Below are 15,671 nucleotides of genomic sequence, written 5' to 3'. Positions count from 1 at the left end.
CATTATATAGTTCGGACATATTCTTCTATTCAAAAAATGTCGATGACTCCATGTTGTCTATTGGCTAGCATATTAACTCCTAAATCTGGTGTTAGGGACCTCTACAACCTGGTTTCCACACATTTACAAATTTATTTCATACCATTTCCTTTCATGGACTCTGTAATCTAGCCACCCTGAACTTCCTGCTATTCCCAATCTTTTTATTCCCAATCCCTGCATTTTGTGGGGTTATTTGTGATCTTCCTCCACTTCTGGAAATTCTTGTCTTTTTTCAAAGTTTAGCTCACCATCTTCTCCATGTTAGTTCTCCATCTTCTCCATGAAGCATTCCTCAATCTTCCTTAACTGGAAACAATTTCTCCATCCTCCAGTTCTTACAAAACTTGGCCAGGGATTTTTCCTTTGCCCTTTTCACATTCTATTTTTTTTTTTTAAATCATATTCATCTGTGCCAGTAAATCTTATCCTTCATTAAATTAATGTCATTGAAAAAAGAAACTGACATTTTTAGTGAAGTCAAGCACAATACCTTGTGTAGAGCTGGTGCTTAATATCTAATAGCGTTTGATGGATTTTTATCCAATCAATATGTATGACTATTCTGCCTCAAGGGACAAAACAGATTGGGAAAAGTTAAAACCTGAATAGACTGCTTAGGATGGAAAATAGCAAGTGCAACAATGATTCAGTTCAGTTGAGCAATTAATGAGTATTTATTGAACACCTTCTTTGTGTTCTACTCTTTATCATGCATTGTAATGGAAAAAGCATTAGATTTATAGTCACAAAATTTGGCTTCTCTGCTATGTATTACCTAAATAACTTTATATAAATCCTTTATTTGTTCATCTATAAAATAAGTAGGGCAGAAGGGCCTGGAGTGCTATGGTCCTCAGAATCACCAAAAGACAGACATGACTGAACAACTGAACATCAATAACAGTACGTATATCCACATGTATATTTAGTTACTGTTGAATCATTTCAGTTGTATCTGCTGCTACACAATACCATTTAGGGTTATCTCAGCAAATACACTAGAGTAGTGTGCCATTTCCTTCTCCAATTCATTTTACAATGGAGAAAATGTGATAAACAGGGTTTAGTGATGTGCCCAGAGTCATATAGCTAGTTAGTATATAAAACTAAATTTGAACTCAGGTGCTTCTGACTCCATTTATCCATTTTGTCACCTAATTGTATATATGTATACTCATATATATATATATATATAATATATATGTGTGTGTGTGTGTGTACTTACATATACATATATGTGTGTGTACACATGAGCATACATATAAAATTAAATCTTATATGATCTATATGTTCCTTTCTAGCTCTAATTTCCCCAATCCTAAAATCCAAAGATTGGCCATCAAGTAATGAGTTTCAACCATGGCACCTTATGAAAAGAGGAGGTACAATTTGCAATGATGGACAAAGCAATCACAAAAATGAAATCATGAGTCTCAAAGTAAATAATTAAGTTGTAGCTTTCCTAGCCTGAAGACTATACTCTGTATTGGAGAAAATGGGAATAAAGGAGTTCAGTGTTCTGCCCTCTTTCTGTCAATTATTGTCTTCTATATTGCCTCCCCAAGTGATGAAACTAACCTTATATTGTTCTTCTTCATGCTCTATCAACCAGTTAGTCAATCAACAATCATTTATTAAGCATCTACAATTTGCCAGATACTGTGCTAAGGTATGGGAATATAAAGAAAGACAAAGAGAAAGCCTCTGAAAGAGCTCACAATCAAATAGAGCAATTATTTTTTAAAAATTGAAAATAATCAATAGAACAAAGGCACTAGCCTGGAACCATGACATATCAAAATTATTTTTAGCCAATTATTGCTTAGCGAAGAAATTAAGGAGGTGAAATAATTTTGCACATATTAAAGGGCTATAATGTGAAATAAAAATGAGTCACATGGAACAGAGAATGGACTCTAGTGCCCCAAAGGTCAGTCAATGAAAAGAAATTACAAGGAAACAAATTTCAATTCAATATTAGGAGGACTTTATTAATAATGCTGTCCAATATCAGAGTGATGTAGAAGAAAGGACATAGATCTTGAAGCCAGAAAACCTGGATTTTAGTCTCACAACTTCCATTTACCAACTCTGTGACTGTGACTAAGTCCAAATTTCAATTTCCTCACCTGTAAATGAGGATATTAACGTTTGTATTGCCTACCTCATGGGCTGTGAAGAAAATACTTTGTAAACTCTAAAATACTACAAGAAAGTGGGTTAATATTAATATTATAGAATGAAAAACACATATTCTCTGAAAATTAGTCCAGGACTAAGACTTCTGACACAGAAAATTGAATCCATGATAGTCTTTTCATTTATTTCATATAATAGGCAAACACCAATAGGCACTGTGATAAGTTTTGCCTGCCTTCCCCATCCTCCTATTCCCTTTGATCCCTCTCTTCATGGTAGAGAAAAGAAGTCCAAAAGGACATAGCATGAGAATGGAGTATCTAGGCAGGAGAAGAAAGATCCACAGAAAGAGAGTTCAGGAGGGAGGCCAGTGAAGAACCAAAGCAAAGGAATCAGTGCTGCCCACCATTACTGCTATAGCTACCCAAAAGGTGGAAGATGGTACTATAAGGCAATCCATATCTGTGATTTCACTCACCATACAAGGACTTCACCAAGATGCCATAAATTTGACTAACTGACAAAAAGTCTTCAAGACAGAAAACAGCTCGTCTGGAAGGGTTATTAATTTTACTGATAAAAGCTAATGTTCAAATCTTTACTCATGATTTCCTTAAATAAACTTGTTATAATCTTAAGAACTTTGTTTTCTTGAGTGCTTGCAGGTGAGCTTGAAGACTCTTTCAAAATCACAAACTACTTGTCATGCTGACATTCTTGGGGGAGATCTTGGCTGAGGCTATGAATCATAAAGATGATGGTTAGATCCTTAAGATTGAACCTAGTTCATGTCAAAGACCAGAGTCTGAGAAGTAGGTTATATTAATGATAATAACAAAATATAGTATTGCTCTGGGGTTCTTTTAGGGTCAACTTTGAAGTAGCATTTGTGAATTCAGTATCTATGAAATGATGGTAAATAAATGATGCTTCTGGCTGAAATAATCTTTGGAGTTAGAGTAGAAACTCTCAGAATGGTGGAAAGGATTCATTTTCTCTGTTTTTCCTTAGTTGTGACTTTGTACCCTTTGAAGGTCAATCCTAAATCTAAGTTTGATGGAATCATTGGTGATAATGTATTCTATGCATATTCTATGATAAGGAAACATTTGAGAACATGGGGATATGGCAATATGCAGGCACAGATGGAATCACAAGATTCATATGGAGATAAAATGCCATTTTAACAAATTCTACAGGTACTGTAGAATTGTTTCATTGGCAAAGGAATCTGCTATAATTAATATGTTAGAATCCATATGGAAAAATCAGAAATTTGCAAATGGATATTGGCAGATAAAACCTGGCAGGTGTAGCAAAATGGTTTTGTAAAGGCTTTGAAAAAAGATATTTAAAGTTAATTTTAAAAATAACTTCCACTGAATTAAAAATTAAATTCAAAAAATGAAACTGATAAAAATTTCACTTCAAAGACCATATAACATATTTAACTTAATTTATTCATTTTTTTCCGACTTGATATGTTAACTCAAAGAGAAACAGCATGTTGATAGAGAGCAAATCAGAAGGTCTTGGGTTCAAATTCCATCCTGTATATTCACTTACTAGCTGAGTAGTTACAGGCAGGGCTCTTAATTCTTCTGAGCCTTAAGCAACTCTTTAAGTGTAAATTATCTCCTTGTGGGTGGAAAAAGGTCATGTGCCAACAAATTACAGGTTTTTGATGTGTTATCTTGAAGACATAGATTTTTAAAATTAGGTTCGTGGCACTAGGCAATTGTTATGGAAGACACTTTAACTGAGGTTGTATTTTGTGTGCAGTGACTTTACAGTAGAAACTTGGTAAATTGGGAATTCTTCAGTAAAAAGTTAAATTGGTACAGCCTTCTCGATCTAGTTTGGAAGATTGGATTTTGATGAGTGATATGCTCTTTAGCAAGTCATGAAACCTTAAACAATTACATTATCTATAATATAGGAATAATATAACAAAGAGGCTCAATTCAACGGACAGAATTGAACAAATATGCATTAACAGAAAACTGAGGCTTAGCCAATACAGTAAGAGTGACAACTAACTTCTGTTTAGTGAAAGAATAAATGAGAAGAAGTTATTTGAATTCAATAGAAGAAAAAGGAAAACGTATGTTCCATTTCTTTTGAATCAACTGAGATAACATGTATGAAGTATAATGCAAATCTTAAAGTGCCATATAATTGCTATTATTTTATAGCAATTTATAGCAATTTTTATTTGCTATTTAATTTTTTTTTTATTTTGCTCTCCATTTTTCAACTTCTAATTTTGTCATGATATACATCATGAGGGAGTGATACTCCCTAAGGCTATTGATGACAATCAAGGTTTGATCTGGATATTGATGTGCCCTGATATATGAGATATATAATCCTAGCTTTCTGTGTATTGTTTCTGGCAAGCAGATGGAGGACTTAAAATAATGAATTATTTTTTCCAGTGGTGATAGACTTTAAAGCAAGGATGAGTGAAAGGATTCTAAAGGTAACTGCTTTATGATGACAAGATGAAAGCATTTCAGAGAGCTTCAGACACCAGATTACCTCTCCCCATCTTTCAGAGGACATAGCCTAATAAGGGAGCATACTGGTGTTTTAAAGAGCAGGAACCGTGGAGTCAGAGAACCTAATAATAGTAGTAGCAGCAGTAGTTGCAGCAGTGGTGTGGAGGGTGCATCTATCCTCAGAGGGTAGACACAGTGAAAAAAGAAATTCAATTTTTATAAAGACATCACAATTAATCATTCCCAGTAGTCCCTTTTGTTTTGAAATTTCCATCAACACACAGACAATGGCCATGCCTTCTTTGACTCTGATTTCATTACCACTCTGATTCCCAATCATTCCTTATCTCTTGCAATTACTTGGTATTTACTTATCTGAATATATGTTGCAATCTGCCAGTAGAATGTAAGCTCTTTGAAGGGAGGGACAGTTTGATTTTTGTTTTTATCTCCAGCCCCGGGGACAGTTTTTGGTACATAAGAATATAGATTTACAATTGGTGGGGTCTTAAAGGAGATGTAGTAGAAGTAGTTATTAGGATACTGGACTTGGAATCAAGAGGACGGATGTTCAAATCCCACATTAGATTCTTAGTTATATGAACCAAGTTATAGTTAGTTATATGAACCAAGGCAAGTCATTTAACCTTTCTGTGCCTCAGTTTCTTTATCTACAAAATGGAGGTAGACTCTACATCCCCTGGGATTCCTTCCAGATCTGGGACCCTAGTTCAACACCCATTTTACAGATGGAGAAACCAAGGCCCAGAGAAAGCAATACATATAAAAAGTGAGAGACAGGATCTGAATCCAAGACCTTTGCCTCCAGACCTGGTATTTTTTTCTTTAAACTCATATCCTTCAATAGAGATGAGATATGTGAAGGAATGAAATTCAATTGAATCTTTCCTGGATTCTTGCTTCTTTCCTGGAAGCATTTTGTTCTTGAGACATACTTCTTTGCTAAGAATTACATTAAAGACTACAGCCTTTTTCAGATGGGCCAGCAAATGGTTGTGGGACAATGTTTGATCTCTTTCAAATCTAGTGGATCTGCTCCAGTGGAGCCAAAGGCTTCACACAATAGTGTTAAGCCCTCCCCAGGCTTTCATCTCTCCTACATGAAATTTGACTTTTTTTTCCATTCAAAAATCAATTGAAACTCAGTCAGTATTGTGCAACAGATTATTAATGGTTCTACAGCTAGCTAATCATATTTGCTCAGCCTTTCAATAAACAGTTTCAGCAATGACTAGAGTAAAAAAAGGGGGGGGGGGGAGAGCACATATACCATCCAATCAGGATGACAAGGTTCATGTATTGATCTTTTCTTCTCTTTTACCTCTCTCTCTTTTTTAAAGGAATTTAAGCAATTACACCCATTCAATTTATTATCTCTAAATTCTCACTTCATTCTTGCTCTAGTTAAATGTTTCTTCCTTCCAATGAAATATCTTCCCTTAAGATTTCCTGGGGCCAAAAAACATAAGCAGTTAGATTCCAGAGAATGGCAGCAATGAGAATGAACATCTGGTTAGGACTCAGATACTACCAGGTAGCCCTTCGTGATTGATCACTTCTCAGCAAGATGAGAAGGTGCCACCATAAACCTCAAAAGCAGCAGCATCCATCCTAAAACCATGTAAACAGAACCACATTCTTACAGACAGGAAGGGGGTGATCAGACACAGAGATAGTCCCTGGTTGGAGAGTTTTCAAATTCTTCGTTAAGGCATCTTTAACAAACACCTCCATATCCCCAATGCCCCTCCTCCCTCCTCATCTTGGCCACACACAGAGAAAGAGAGGAAGGGAGGGAGAGAGAGAGACAGAGAGACAGAGACAGAAAGACAGAGACACAGAGAAACAGAGAGAGAGAGAGAAAGAGAGAGACAGAGAGAGACAGAGATGGACAGAGAGAGAGAGAGAGAGAGAGAGAGAGAGAGAGAGAGAGAGAGAGAGAGAGAGAGAGAGAGAATGAGAGAGAGAATCATCCTTTTGGTGAAGGAGAGATCAGAATAATGGAAAATCTTTCAGAGGAATATCCTTCCCATAATAAAAATGATAGCCAAAGGGGGGGGGGGAAACTGAGTGGATGCCCATCAATTGGGGAATGGTTGAATAAATTATGATATATGAATGTAGTAGAATAGAAATGGTCAGCAGGCTGATTTCAGAAAAGCCTGGAGAAACTTACATGAACTGATGTTGAGTGAAGTGAGTAGAATCAAGAGAACATTGTACATAGCAACAAAAAGACTATGTGATGATCAACTCTGATGAATGTGGCTCTTTTCAACAATGAAGTGATTCAAGGAAATTCTTAATAGACTTGTGATGGAAAGAGCCATCCACATCCAGAGAGAGAAGTGTGGAAAGTGAATGTGGATCAAAGCATAACATTTTCACCTTTTGTTGGTATTTGCTTGCTTGTTTTTTTCTTTCTAATTTTTCCTCTTTTGAAGTGATTTTTCTTGTGCAATATGATAAATGTGGAAATATATTTAGAAGAAAAAAAGATAGCTGACATATATTATATATATATATATGTAATAATACATACATGTTTATAGGGTATCCGAAAAGTTTGGGTATAGTTTAAAGTTTTAATAGCTTAAAAGCTACATATGTATTAAGATTTCCAAAGTCCTTTATATAGATTGATTCTCTTCTAAGTGATAGGAAGCATAAGCATATTAGCCTTATTTGACATAATGGGGAACAACTGAAGCTCAAAGAGATTGTGACTTGCTTAAAAGATCACACAGTTAATTAAGTGGCTGAGGCAGGCTTCCATCAGTCTCTCCATTACCTCCCCACCCCACCCAAACACAGTTGCCTCCATCAGCCTGTACACATGGTTATGGAGCTTCATTGACTGAAAAGGCAAAGAAACCATTTGCTAATGAAAGAAACAATGCCATGCTTGGAGGAAAGGGTCAGTATTTATTTTTCTACTTCTTAAAATATATCTGAATCACCAGAGCAGTCTCAACTCACTTGAGAACTGCACAGATTGCAACTTTTGGTCTATTGGGCCATCCATTACAACCCAACTGTGCTTTGTCCCCTTTTGTATGGATATCCCACGTGTTTTGTCTTGTCAGACTCAACGATGGGCACTTAATTTTTTCCCCTGAATTTTATTTTAAGTCTTGTTTTGACATAGGCTCAGATCCATAGGATCATAGAGTTAAAACTCGAAGAGACTTCAGAAAACATCTAGTCTTATTTCCTCATTATTTTTTCATAGATGAGGAGACTGAGACCCAAGTTAGTTACCAACATACACACCCAAATTACCTCCCTTTGTCATCAAAGTACATTCCCAGAGAGCAGAGAAGAAATCACCTACTTTCATAATTGCCCATGGGGCATATGTGACTTATAATTAACTTTTAAAAGTCACCTACATAGTGTCTCACCAAAAAAATGGCAATGCCATATGTGGCTCACTGCTAAATGTGAGAGAAAAGATTTGTGATGCTTTTAACAGAGATCTCTTCCGTGTCAGGTTGGTAGGCTAAAGTAACACAGAGAGAAACTTCCACTCATTCTGTGGATCAAGGCAGCAGTGAGGTCTAATCTGGTACTTAGCTTGGTACCTGGCATGTAGTAGGCACTTAATAAATGCATGGTAACTAATTGAGTTTTAGTTCTAGCTCTGCAAATGACTAGCTGTATAAGCTTAGATACATCACTTCATTTCTGTCCTTGGCTTCTGTCCTTCCTTCAATTGTCTACCTTGAAAAATCTGTGTGATCTAAAATCACTTTGCTTCTAAAAGAGCTGCACTGAGTCTTCTCTGCCCCATGTGTCTAGTCTACATTACAAAACTTCCCTTACAATACTTTGCCAAATGCTATTAAAGTAATCATATGGCACAGCCATAGAATGAATCTGCTTTGAGGATATAATGTGAGTTTATATTATGACATAAGTGAAGTGGAAGACTAGTACCTCCCTGTGGCAGAATAAACAATATCCAAAGAGGTTTCCTATGTGCAATTTCTGCAGTGAATTGTCTTTCGTAATAGAGATGCAATTCGGGCAGATCAAGTACTTCCTCTGTGTTCAAAGAGTTCTACCTGTTATAGAGAGGATTGTGGGAGTCCCTATTCTCCAGGAAGTTGCTACCTAAAAGTAGGTAGAAACATATCCATAGAAATCTGATATGAACACAGTCAACAACTAACTTTGCAGAGTTAAGAAAGTAGATGTTTAGTAGTAGGGAGAGGAGAGGGGGCTAAACTGGAAGAGCTTCCTCGTAGAGATGATAGAAGCTGCTTAGGCTCTAAAATTATGGCATACCTATGTTGCCTAATGGTAACCAGCAGCACCACCTGCAGACCCAGTCAGGATTATCTTGTCATCAAAATAATCTTGTCTGATATAAACTGTTTTTTTTTTTTTTAATCCTTTCACAGGATTCCTTGTTTCCTACCTCACACCCTACATTTTTTTTTTGCCACTTTATGCACACCCTGGTCTCTGTTCTAACAGGAAGAATGGTTTTGACTTCAAACAATAACCTGATTCTCCCCATTCTGGGTGGGAAGAGGGAGGAGCAGGCTGTTGTAACTTGGGTTACAGGTTTACACAGTACTAGGCCAACATGAATGGGAGGAGTAAGAAGCTCAGGGAAAGACTACAGCACCTGGGCACTGCTCTGAATACACATCAAAGGGATAGCCTGGGTGGCAGAAAGTAGCAATGCCCTAGCAAACCACCTACCAGTGCCAACTGCCAGTTCCTTCCTTGGAAAAGCTCCGATACCATGAAATCCCTCTACTGCTCACTTTCTATAGAGGTGGGAGGATGAGGCTACAAGTGGCAGCAGGGAATTTCTTTGGTACAAAAATATGCCCAGGTGTATATTTTGCTGAACCATTCAATTTTAGTAGGGAGAACTTTCTTTTCTGGATCTTCAGTGGCTATGACTGTTGAAGAAATTGGAGGCTGCAGCAGCTTGGAGAAGCAGTTATCAGTTAATATCACCATAAAAAGTTATTTCTGGAGGATGATGGCTTAAGAAACTGGTCGAAAGATACAGCTAATGGCAGGGATCAAAAGGAGTCTGGAGGAGGAAAGTCCCAGGCTCACTTTCAGTTTTTACAGTTCTTTCCTGTACCCATTATGATTTATTTTAGGCCCAGATTCCTTTTCATTCAGGCTCTGGACCCATGATTACATAATCATTATTATTATCAACATCATTATAATGTAATAATAATAATAACAACAATTAGCATTTGAATAGCATTTGAAGATTTGCAAAATGCTATACCCATATTATCTAAGCAGTTCTTCTTAACAACCCGAAGAGGTAGGCCCTATTATCACCCCAATTTTATAAATGAGAAAATGAAGGCAGAAGGAGGTGAAAAAACTTGCTCACAAAGCTAGTAAATGCATAAGGTCAGTTTTGAACTCAGGTATTCTGAATTCCACTTCCAGTGCTCCATCTACCGAGCCATCTAGTTGCCATTTTTAAAGTTGTGGTACAGTTAAGAATTTTTAAATTTTGTTCTCAGAGTGATTAGACTGTCCATTTCAGAGACCTTCCAGCTTTCACACCAATGCCCTTATGCTCTTTTTCCCTATCTAGGACCTGAAAGAGAGGAAAATAGCAGGCAACAGGTCTTCCTATCTTTCCTGTAATAAGGATTTTAACAATAATGGATGAAAGTATTGGGACAGGGTGGGGGCCACATAAGGAGTAACTCTTCATAATGAATCACCACTCACATTCCTAGACTGGTCTCTAACAGCTCTCAGTTCCCCCATTTCCTTATGTCCTGTCCATAGAAACATTCATGTCAACATCCCAATCAACGTTTTATCTTTCCCAGGCCCAGTGGTTCATAACCGTATTTGCCCAAATTAGAGCCCGTTTGCTTTGCAAACTGAGCTCAAGCTTTCCTAGACACTGAACAGCTGCTCACCTGACGTCCTCACCAGTGTCCTTGTTTGCACTGGCTGTTGTCAGCAAACAGACCGCCTTGAACAAGCCATTCAGGGGTTCTTCCCAGCCTGATACCAGGAGCAGCAGGCACCCTACAAGACCCTTCTGCTCTTTCCTTAACAATCAACTTGGTGTAAGGGTGTGTGTATTTCTTCTAAGAGCCTCTCATTCACTCTCACTCTGCCTTACCCTTTCTTAAAAATAAAGCAAGAACTGGAATTTCCTGAGGTTTGAAAATGTCAGGATGCCCATTTATTTTTCTAGGCTCAGGATCCATAAAGGACTGAAATTGAAATGCAAATAGGCAGCTGTTTGGGGGGGCAGAGTTAGGCACTGCAGAGAGTTTGGATGGAAGTGGACAGAACAGTTTCTGCCCTATTGGAGCTAAATAGAGCTGGAAGGTGGAAATTTGCAACTGGGGCTTTATATTCTCCTTTGAGTTGTTTAGTAGGAATTTAAGACCATGTTTACAAGATACATTCATGAATGATGAGGGATTAACTTCATTCTCTCTGCCTCAGGGCCCTTCCAAGCAAAGTGGAGATACTATTTGTTTTTTAATTACATCAGTTCTTAGAAGAAAGCATTTGCTTAATATTAATTATTAAATACTAAATTCATTAGCCTTTTTATCCATACATTTATAATTGTCCTGATGATCCTATATTGACTTAGGGCAGTTAACACAAAAGAGACTACTTTAATCTCCTGCAAAATAAAACCTAAAACCAAGTAGGGTTATCAGTTCTTCCTTTACTGAAGAATTTCAGATTATAATGAAGGATCTGCATTGATCTTCTTGTTTCCTCATTAGTGGGAGGCTCACCCAACCCAACAGCATCATTTCTTCCCTTGCCACTAAGAGCCTTCCCCCACCCTCAAGAGGGAAGAAATCTGAGTAGTCTTTAGGGTTCCTGAGCTGGCAGGGAGACCCAATCAGGGCAGAAAATTTTGAAAAATTTCCAAATAGTGATTCTCTTCTGGAAAGAGATGTTAAATGAAGTAATCTACCAGTAATAAATGGTACTTATCACCTTTTCCCTCCTTTCCCTATTTCTCCCTCCCTTCCCCTACTTCCCAACCCTGCCTGAGTGCAGACATGCTGGTGCCTAGAAGTGTCATTTCCTGGCAGAGGTGAGAGGAAGGTTAGTTTCTACCTGTCATTCCTGACTCAGCAGGACCATTTGGCTTAAAGAGAGTTTGAAGGGGCATTCTCTTCAATGACTCAATGTGACTTTCTGTCCTTTCTCCCAGTCAAGGAATAAAAGCTATCATAAGTTGAACATTCCATTTCATTGATTCATATTTAACAGGTATTTCTAGATTTAGCCAGTACTACTGAAACTTCACTATGTTTGTACTGTACAATAAAAACAGAGCAGGAATTTAAAAGTTTTACCTTGATCCCTATTCAAGGTTGTGTTTTGTTTTTTTTTTTTTTTTTTTTTTTTTAAATCCCCTCATTGATCAGCAGAGGTCACTGTGTGGCCACAACATACCACCACAAAACTTAAGTATTTAGATACTTGGAACTCATCTTTGCAGGGGTTCTGAATGCTCTGGGGTGCAGTAGTGTCCATTCTAGAAGTTGAACTGATTCATTTAGTCAAAGACATTGAAGTAGTAAGACTTGATGGTCCACAGCTTGGCCACAGTTTTTAAGTAATCCAATGAAGATGAGAATCATCACTCACTGAGAAGATGGCTGCCTTCAAAAACTGGCCCCTTTCTACAAATTTTCAATTATAGGCATCAGTGTAGACAAATGGGATCAAGACTAAGTTTTCATAATAAGTTCTTCCCCCAAGCTTCTGTTATTAATTTACAGAAACAGAATCTCTCTCACCTTTCTTTCTTTCACATTCATTATCCTTCTATCAGTGTAGTGGAGAAAGAGCAAGCCACTAAGCTAGGAAGAATTAGGTCCAAATCCTTATGATACATGCTATGTAGGTGAGTCCCTTAATCTCTTAGTGCTCTAGGCATCCCTCCAAGAATATAAATTGCAGGAAGGGTACCTGCCAACTTCCTTACCCAACAGATACCTCTATCAGTAAAATCATAGGTTCTATCTCTAACGTATTCCAAGTTTTTGTTACTTTAATTTGTGAAGACAGTTTCTTTCTTGTCCTCCTTCCTTTACATCCCTTGTTAAAAAAAACTTCTCTCATAATATAGAAGAAGGTGCATTTATCTCTTTCCAGGGATTTGGAAAAGAGACAGAAATTCCTAATAAGGAATCTGCCCAAACCTCAATAAAAATGATGATCTGATTTTCTTCCTCTGGTGTGAAAAGGGCAGAGAAGATAGAGGCGAAGAAAGTTAGGATGGTTGCAGTCTACTTTAGACTTTCATTGGGAATGGGGAGGAGGGGAAAGAATAGACATTGTCTCCATTTCCTTACTATTCTTAAAGTATCTCATTCTAAGACTCAGAATGGATTCTTGCTGAGAAGACTTACGTTTCTCTATGAAAATCTAATACTTTGAAGTGTATCTGTTTCATAAATTCATTTCGGAGTACCAATAAAGTTTCTTTCCTCTAATTCATATTTCTTCCCTAAACTCTTTCTCAGTCTTGTCATTACAAGTAAATTGGACAGAACCTCAAAAGCCATCCTATCTGTCCCACAGTGGAGTAAGAATCTTTTCTCCAATATTCCCAATAAATAGTTGGTCCCCCAGTCTTCCTTCAAAGATCTTCAGTGAGAAATAGTCCATTGTCTCAGGAGAGCTTTAATTGTTTGGAAGCTTCTTCATAGCAATTCTAAATTGGCTTCTTAACAATAATAATTCATTTTTCTGCATCTAAGCACAAGTCAGAACAAATCTAATTCCTCTTCCACAAGCCAGGCTTTCAAATAGTTGAAAATATCCATGTTACCATCTTCTCCTCAAGACTTCTGTAGAGCTTTCTGGCATAGTTTTGAAAATTCTAGTCATCCTCCTCTCGATATTCTCCAGCTTATCAATAGATTTCCTTAAATGCGGTGTCCGGAATTGAACTCAATCCTACTAGTAACTTATATTGAATTTTGATACAGCAATACTACAACTAGACCTATATGCCAAAGATACCAAAAAAGAAAAGAATAGTATGTACAAAAATATTTATAACCCTTGATTACATAGTTAGAATAATAATAAGTACTGTACTTAAGTCCTCTAAAACTCCATATTTTTTTTTTAAAATGAACTGCTAACTATGCTTCCCCATAAATTTTCAATCCAAGATTAATGGTTTATATTTTATATTTACTTGGCACATTATTTTGTGATCATGTTATTTCTTTTCAGTAAGATTTACATTCCTTGATGTCAGGGGATTAAAAAAAATAATTTTCATCTAGTATTTCCACCATCCAATACACCATACATACTTAATAACTATTAGTTGCATTAATTAGTTAAATTATATTTTATTAAGTTGCACTTGATGTGGAGATTTTTTGGGATCCAGGTTCTATCATTCTGTTTTAATAAGATGAGAGTGTATGAGAGAATATTTTAGTTTTCAATATAAAAAAGTAAAAATGACTATGAAAAAGCAGTAGAATTTCCAATATAAGACCTATATACCATATATATGGTTTATAATAACTTAGTGAGCAAAGCTCACCATAAATTATAGTGATATCCTGATTTATCCAGCTCCATAGAAATCTTTATGAAGATATACTTTCTTAAAAAGAGAACTTAATAGAGAAATTTATAATTGTTTCATGTGTCTCTCAAACTAAATGGTAACTTCCTTGAAGGTAGGAACTCCCAAGGTATCAAGCACAGTGGAGGTACTTAATTGTTTTATGTTCTGAAATACTTAATTACCTAAGAGTTTATATCCCAGATTATTTAAATATCTAAGTACCTAATAAGAAGTACCTAAGTATCCATATAAATCATTACCTAAACAATAAGAAATTTAGCCTAAGTACCTAATTTCCTAAGTAACAAAATACTTAAATACTTAAGTACCTAGTTTATCTAATTTATATACTTAAGTACCTATATTTGATCCAATTTAAACAAGCTCAAAACAATTCAATCCAATTCAATACAGTTTAAACTAGTCCAGTACAGTTCAGACTAATTTAAAACAGTTTAAATTAAATTAAATTAAATTAAAATAGTTTAAACTGATTGATATGGCTTCAGACCAGTTCAGGTCATTTCAAACTGGTTACATCAGTTCTATTTGGCTCAAACTAGTCAAAAGCAATTCGTTTGGTTCAAACATACCACAAGTAATCAGTTAATTAGGTAATTGCGCATTTAGGTATGAAATCAATTAGATCCTTAGGTACTTAGGCATTTAGTTAGACACTTAAATATTCAGGTCTTAGAAACATAAATGCTTAGGGATTTGGGCACTTAGACACAGACACAGAACTTAAATTAGTAAATTGCATATTATAACTGTGCAAAAAAAGGGTTATAAATATTTTTGTACATACTATTCTTTTTTTTGTATCTTTGGTATATAAATCTAGTAGTAGTTCTATTGTATCAAAGTTCATGTATACTTAGTAACTTTTTAGGCAAAGTTCTAAACTGCTTTTCAAACTAGGCAAATTTCTAAACTGCTTTTCAAACTAAATAGATTAATTGTATATAGTTCTATCAACAGAACAATAATGTGTCTTTGCCCTTAGTTCTCTAGCATTTATCATTTCCTCTTTGTGCTTTACTAAACTGAAGGAAATGGGTAGAATCTTAGTTATTTTAATTTGCATTTCTCTATCCCTGATTTGAAGCATTTTTTTTCATATAGAGAGTAATAACTTAGTTTTCTTCCTCTGAAAATTATTGATTCATATCCCTTTATTTTTTATCATTTTGGGAATGACTGTTATTCTTAGAAATTTGAATCAGTGCTTTATATATCTTGAACATGAAACCTTTTCAGAGAAACTTGTTGGAAAGATTCTTTTTCAATGTATCTGATTCCTTTCCAATCTTCACTTCATTCAATCGATACCCTCTTTTAAAATTTTTTTAGAAATTCTAGTGAACAAAAAGCCATCT

This window comes from Antechinus flavipes, chromosome 3 (genome assembly GCF_016432865.1).
Source record: "Antechinus flavipes isolate AdamAnt ecotype Samford, QLD, Australia chromosome 3, AdamAnt_v2, whole genome shotgun sequence".
Taxonomy (NCBI): Eukaryota; Metazoa; Chordata; class Mammalia; order Dasyuromorphia; family Dasyuridae; genus Antechinus; species Antechinus flavipes.
The sequence above is the reverse complement of the archived record's forward strand: the minus strand, read 5'-3'. Positions refer to the sequence as shown.